The sequence below is a fragment of the Chanos chanos genome, chromosome 9 (assembly GCF_902362185.1).
Source record: "Chanos chanos chromosome 9, fChaCha1.1, whole genome shotgun sequence".
NCBI classification, from domain to species: Eukaryota; Metazoa; Chordata; class Actinopteri; order Gonorynchiformes; family Chanidae; genus Chanos; species Chanos chanos.
The window spans coordinates 38789750-38797654 of NC_044503.1; the positions used below are offsets into that span (position 1 = coordinate 38789750).

Below are 7905 nucleotides of genomic sequence, written 5' to 3' on the forward strand. Positions count from 1 at the left end.
TGCCATATTCATGATTACTGTGTTGTTTGCCTGTTTCTTATTTTGCTCTTGACCTCAGCCTGTTCCTGGATTTGTCTTGTGTTTTTGTGACCTCTGCTTGGATCTGGTGCCTCTGTATCGTGCTTTTTGACCTCAGTCTGTTTTTTGGATGGTGTTTTTTGTCCAGTGTTTTTTGGAACCCCTGCTTGGTTTTTCTGATTTTTCTCTGCTTCATTTTGACGACTGCTTTTGCCTGTGTCCACTGGTACCACCATTGTGTCTTTGCCTTTTGGGGTTTTTTTTGGAAAGAAAGGATTTCATTAAACATCTATTAAGTTCCAGTCTGTCCTCTGGGTCTGCTTTTGGGTCCTCACTCTACCAGACCTCACCGGCCCTAACAGAAATATACTGGTCCACAAATTCTCAGAAAATAATTGTTGGCATAATGGTTCTATTTTTCTGCGTAACAACCTCTATGGTTCCATATGGCACCCTGGAGAACACTTTTATCTAACAGTGTGGCCCATTGTATCACAGTTACAAACGTTTTAATTATTGGCAAAAATGAAGAGCATGTCAGATATACCGTTAGGCTACTTACAGGCAAAGTTACTGTATCTGACAGGTTTAAAGGTCATATTTGTTCCATATTTGTTACCAGCCAGTATTTCCCTACCATACGCCATCTAAAATCAGACATTCCAAGTGCCGTTAAGACGTGCTGTCATATGAAATAACTCATAGAAATAATGAAATCACACATAGGAAATAGGAGGGACAGAGTTTTGGCAGTGATGTCCCTGAATACTAATAATGGGCCATTATCACACACAGTCCAATAGCGACCACAATCCATGTGAGTTAGAACACTATCGGTATTTCTCTTCAAAGTGAAACTAATAGCAACAGAGTGGTGAACATAATTACCGTATGTTGTTGTACTGATGTAAATAATGATGTGGAAATATGGTAAATTTACCACCTGAGCCTTTCTGCCGTTTGTGGTTTTCTTTTTCTTTCATTTTCTTTTCTCTTCTTTCTTTCTTTCTTTTTTCTTTTTTTTTTACGCGGCTTGTATTTCGATTTGGCCTTTACTTGTCTAAACAAGCGGCACCTCTGGCTACAGTTTGAAACCCTGTCATCATTATCTGAGACGCGGTTTTTATTTGAGAATTTACGGTACACGGATACCCTCAAGGTGAGCGAAGGGTGTGGCTACCTGCATCAAGAGTTTACTTCCTGATTTTAGATCGGATATCTTTCACACCAAATGCGAACTGCACTGGAGTACAGGTAAACCGTATCCCAGACCCCCGTTTTCTGGAGGACTCGGGTACGGTTCCTTGGTGCCCACTTGAATTCGGAAAACAGCTTTCACATCAAAACGAACCGAACCAACTGCTCAAGCGGACTCGGGTCCGCACAAAAGCTCTAGTGAGACAGCACTCTGAGAGAGAAAACGAAAGTAAACGTTGCTCTACCCCCAGCGCCATTTTCAACCGAAAATTACTTCGAGTGAAATGAGATTTATTTACTGCAACGTTGTGAAGTACTGTGGTAAGTGTTTTAAAATTGTCGTATTACATGTGGTTGATTGTAATGATTTGCTTTGTTCCTAATACAATGTTAACCGCATCATCTACTAAATCGTTACATGGCCTAAAGTCAACCGATCAAAAGTTCATGGAACATATGAATATATTCTGAATCGAACACACTTACTCGCTTGAAATATTAAAGCCGATATTTTTTTTTTTTTTTAAATATTGCTGTTGATGTTTTTGTGTCCTTCTTGTACACAAACCGGCCATTAAAGCGATGTTATTTGAGTTGAAGAAAGTCAGACCATTCATCGGGTAACGAGGAACAAAATTATTAATTTGACGAATTTGCAGTTAGAAAGTAACACATCAATCACAAAGAAGTCTCTCGAAGTGAGAGGAAACATTCTTTTATAAGAATATAAGAAGATATTTTAAGAGACTATTCTTCTACTGTTGTCACTAAGAAGCATAGGCACTAAGTTTTAGCCTGTGACGTCGTCGCATTAGGCCTAGTAATGTGTTGTTGACCGAATGGTCGCACTTGACGTAATCACACCCTTAACATGAAACTCATAACTGAATCGATTTACAGAGTCATGTAACACTTTTGTGTCTTTTGAGTCACACTCCACCGGTCCGTTTGACTCGGTTTGTGTTGTATTTATAAAAAGGCGTTTACGTGGCCTTCATACAAGTGATCAGTACCGAGATATAAAAGACAAGTTAGCAGTGCCGACATTGTTAGTTTAGTTGACGGAAAAACAGGGACGGGCACAAACGATTTGGTCTCTGTTTTGTTGTTGCTGATGAAACAACTGAAAGAGGGTTGCTGTCTGTATTTTTAAAGTTCTCCGTCTTAGCTGCGCAGGTAGAAAAATGGAGAAAACATAAAATTTAAAATTGATGGAGGGAAACGTTTAAACACTCGAATATGCACGCTTGTTAAACCTGTTTTGTTTGTTAATTAACCTCTGAATCAGTTGACATGTATGTAGTGTAGACTGTGTACCTTCACATGATTCCAAAGACACTCACACATCAGTGTTTAAGAAGCATTTTATGATTTTAATTAGCTTCAGTAATCGGTACGTTGCTATTTGCATAGATTATCATTAAACTGTGCAGCGTTTGCAGTCGGTAAAATGAGACATAAAATTCATTTCCGTCTTTCTCCTTGTGGAATCTTGCGTATACTGACCAGTAGGTGGCGACAGTGTAACAGAGTTCAGATAAACTCTTTTCTACATCTGATTGTGAGATATGTTTGCAAATCAAAACATATGATTGTGTAATTAAACTGCTGTGTGTGTGTGTGTGTGTGTGTGTGTGTTACGACCCTGTCTAGGGTGGGGTGAACATAAATGCGTGGGAGAAACCTCCTTCTCCTGCCACCAGCCCAAAACCCCACATTTGACACTGATATAAATTAGTCAGCTTTTTATTACTATATATATAACTATTTACAAAACACAAAAGACTTCAGGGCTGAGCCAGGCCAAAACAATAAACAAAACACATCTAACTAATAGGAAAAGGGAATAACCTCCAAAAGAATACCAAAATAAAGACAAACTCAACTTTCCTTCCTAACTAACATAAACAGGAGAAAATACGTTTAAACGGAAATGGCACCCACCCCCTTCGTGTGCTGCCTACAAAAAAGCAAACACAAAAGAAACCAACACGAAAATGCACTATTTACACCTATTTACAAGTTTCATTTGATGTGGACTCACGAGTCCACATCGTTACCAAAAGATTTCACAGTAACTAAAGACGCGGCGGCAGGAGTTCAAACAGATGTGTCCTGCGCAGCCGTCGTCTTTTAAACTTTCCCTCAGATGTTCCCCAGCCAATCGTGACCCGCCAGCAAACCTGAAAAGAAAAATGGGCAAGGGAGCGAGAGGGAGACATAGCGACAGAGGGAAACACCTGAGCAGTAACAAAAAATACGTCCAAGGACGTAACAGTGTGTGTGTTTGGGCTGCTGAACTTAAAAAGTGACTGAGTGTATAAACTGGTGTGTTTACAGACCTTAAAATATGATTGTATATATAAACTGTAGTGTGTGTGTGAGAGTGGACCTTACAACATATTATTGTGTATATAAATTTGTGTGTGAGTAAAACAGTGTTTGTGTGTGTGTGTGTGTGTGTATGTGTGTCCACAGGACCAAAACAGTTGCACTGTCTGAACAAGTGTCAGTGGACATTGTGAGAATGGAGAAAACTAAAAGGATTGACTGTGGGGACAGAGAGGAGAAGAACACTGTCTGTAGAATGAGTCAGTCTGGACAGTGTGAGGAGGAGGATCCTGTTGACTACAGGACACAGAGACCAGGATCTCCAGTACCCAGCTGTGTGTCTATGAAGAGTGACATATCCATACATGAACCTCCATTCTTCAGCAGAGAACCAGTCCCCTCTGAGTCACAGTGAGTGACTGTATTTATACTGCATTAACTATATGTATAATATAAGTTGATATTAACACTGTCTGTAATAGATTCATACTGATAATATCAGTGTGTGTAAACACAGCTAAAGAGAGATCACACAGGATCACACAGTTCACACTGCAAGGACAACCACCAAAACTGTGGAGAAAGATTTAAATAACAAGTATTTGGATGATTTAGTGTTTTAATTGACATTAACACTGATCAAAGGTTCATTTTCTGTCTGTGATAAAACTGCCTCATCATCTATCACCAAACACAACACAGTTTAGTTTAAATGGATCAGGTAAAACACATTGAAATGTCCAACTGAGAACTAAACACAACAGTTTAAAAACAGAGTGTAAAGTGACAGTACATTAGTCATGTTTAAAGAAAGTCAAAGGGAGGGAGTCCTGTCTGATCAGCCCAACTATTCATAACCACTCACATATATCCATTATTAATAGTCTCATTAGTGAGACAATTGCAGTAGTTTGTGTTTTGTCTACTTAAGGTGCAGGGCTGACTGTGACCAGCAGAGGGCAGCCATTCACAGTCTTCTGTTTTATGAAATTATATATTGTTAATTAAACATACACACACACACACACACACACACACACACACACACACACACACACACTATATCAGTAACATAAAGAGAGTAACTGTTATGCCTGACAGATGAGGAGTTTATTTGGGAAGTTCAGTTTTTAAGACAGATAGGAGTGAATCTGAACAGAAACAAACAAATCAACATGGCCGCCACACACTGTATATTTTGCCTCCACACACTCCTGTTTATGACTTTGTGTGTGTGTGTGTGTCTACCTGTGACTACAGGACACAGAGACCAGGATCTCCAGTACCCAGCTGTGTGTCTATGAAGAGTGATATATCCATACATGAACCTCCATTCTTCAGCAGAGAACCAGTCCCCTCTGAGTCACAGTGAGTGACTGTATTTATACTGCATTAACTATATGTATGATATAAATTGATATTAACATTGTGTATAATAAATTCATTTTGATAATGTCAGTGTGTATAAACACAGCTAAAGAGAGATAACACAGGTTACAGTGAGATGTGTGGATATTTTCATTCAGATATTTGGAATCAAAGAGAGTGAAACTAAAACACAAACAAAATGCTCTTCATATGTTGTAGTTCTTGGCTGTTATGAAACCAAACATTGATGTGATTAAATAACAACAGGAAATGTCACACACTGATTCAGTCACTTTACCTGTGTAGCCCTCCCACTAAGCTGATTTTTTGATTGTCTTAAATATGTTGTTACATGTGTGTTGTGGCCTGCTACAACTCTACACTATACACACACAGCAAGGGAGGAGCTTAGATGGAGTCCACTGGCAGGATATATGTCTAGGGGTTAAAGTCTTGCCAAGGGGGTCTAAGAGGCCTGGGTTAGCCTATGGAAATGGCTGTAATTTATGATGGATGAATGACCTCCCTTGCTTAATCCACTATTAAAAATACGAGCCCCCACTTTGATGTTACCCATCAAAGATACGAACGGTAAATACTGTGTCCTACAAATGAAACCAGTTATATACACTTTAGTTATAAATCCACTTTACCACAATGCACATACAAATCAGTTAACTTTACCAACAAACATTGACATTTATTTGGCCGCTCACGCCATCAGTAGTCAACAGAAGTTACACACACGCACACACATATATTCACACAATAAACAACCAACAAGGTGACATAAAAATAAAATAAAATTCCCGGGTTTTGACATACAAAGACAGTCTCGGGTACCCCTTAGTTGGCGCGCATGTCGAAATGGTGGACCAAGGCACGTATTTTGTACTCACTGAACCTTTTGACTGTTCACAAAAGAAGTACGGCAGGACCTCCACGGCTGAAGGGTGAAGCAGACTACGCTGTCTTTGCTGCTCCGTCCGCGCTGACATCTCAGTTGCAGCCGTCCTTGACAAAGTCCGGGAAAACTCAGTGTCCACTGTAGTAATCCACAAAATGGCGAGCACTCGAACTCTTCTAATTTCGCCAGCACCAAGCAAAAAAACACCTCCAAAACTGTCTTGGAAAACAAATATACACAGGGGAAAACAAACAGCAAAACGACACACGTACTTTGCCTTTTGAAACTTCTGGTTAACTTTGGAAAACTTTTTGGTTTAACTCAATACGATTCAACACTCTCTCTACGTTCATTTTTCTCCCCCGGCCCTCTCCAATTTTTTCCTTCATACCTTCTCGAACTCTCTCATTAACCGGACACGCCCATGTAAATTGCCACAGTCAAACGATAGGCCAGTTTTAACCAATCATGTCTTGTTTCCTTGTTTTGTCCTCCAATGAACTAGTTTTAACTGTAAAACGAACATCGTAATGAGCTCTTATGAAATGAAAACCCTTGCAGATTTTAACAGTATTATCACATTTTTCCCCACTTTTAAAATGGAAGGAGTACGAAATTTTCACAGCACTTATGAAATGAAAACATTTGCAGATTCTAACATTATTAAAGACATTATGATGAACACACGTGAAATGAAAACAGTTGCAAATGACTCAAACATTGCAATCACACTTCTACTGCATCTTGCCATTGTACGCAACAGTATACAAAATAAAACCTCTCACAGGGGTGTTACAGCTGTAAACTCCTCAGTGATTTTCAGATGATTTTTCAGCAGATGATTCCTTATTGTCACTCTGTCACATTGACCAGTGTTTATGACATATGATATGCTGTATATTCTACACTGACTTACCTGCTCAATTCTCCCAGACCTCAGTACACACTCAGTACACACCATTCAAATCATTCTCATCCAACAAGGACACAGTTCACACTGCAAGGACAACCATCAAAACTGTGGAGAAAGATTTTAAATAACGATTATTTGGATGATTTAGTGTTTTAATTGACATTAACACTGATCAAAGGTTCATTTTCTGTCTTAAATTCTGTGTCTGTGATAAAACTGCCTCATCATCTATCACCAGACATAACACAGTTTAGTTTAAATGTATCAGATAAAACACATTGAAATGACCAACTGAGAACTAAACACAACACAGTTGAGTTTAAATGGATCAGTTTAAAAACAGACAGAGTGTAAAGTGACAGTACATTAGTCATGTTTAAAGAAAGTCAAAGGGAGGGAGTCCTGTCTGATCAGCCCAACTATTCATAACCACTCACATATATCCATTATTAATAGTCTCATTAGTTTCCTTTATAAATGTGATATTGTCTGATATGAGTTAGAAATGAAAACAGAGACATGTACATACAGTTTGTTTGTCCTGTTTGATTTGTATATGGAGACAGTGTAAGACATTATGAATAATATATCAGTGTCAGTATGTTGTATATGGAGACATATATCTGTCTGGATGAAGACACAGAAACTGCGTCTTGTAAACCATGAGAGACAATTACAGTAGTTTGTGTTTTGTCTACTTAAGGTGCAGGGCTGACTGTGATCAGCAGAGGGCAGTCATTCACAGTCTTCTGTTTTATTAAATGATATACTGTTAATTAAACACACACACACGACACACACACACACACACACACACACAGATAAACACAGACATACTTTATGTCAGTAACATAAAGAGAGTAACTGTTAATCCTGTTAGATGAGGAGTTTATTTAGAAAGTTTAGTTTTTAAGACAGATAGGAGTGAATCTGAACAGAAACAAACAAATCAACATGGCCACCACACACTGTATATTTGGTCTCCATACACACTCCTGTTTATGACTGTGTGTGTGTGTGTGTGTGTGTGTGTGTCTACCTGTGACTACAGGACACAGAGACCAGGATCTCCAGTACCCAGCTGTGTGTCTATGAAGAGTGACATATCCATACATGAACCTCCATTCTTCAGCAGAGAACCAGTCCCCTCTGAGTCACAGTGAGTGACTGT

General features: G+C 39.0%; 1 protein-coding gene across 1 annotated transcript in view; it reads left to right on the forward strand.

Annotated features, from left to right (window-relative positions):
- LOC115821769 (nuclear factor 7, brain) overlaps positions 1 to 7905 on the forward strand; it is a 282027-nt gene that overhangs the window by 8034 nt on the left and 266088 nt on the right.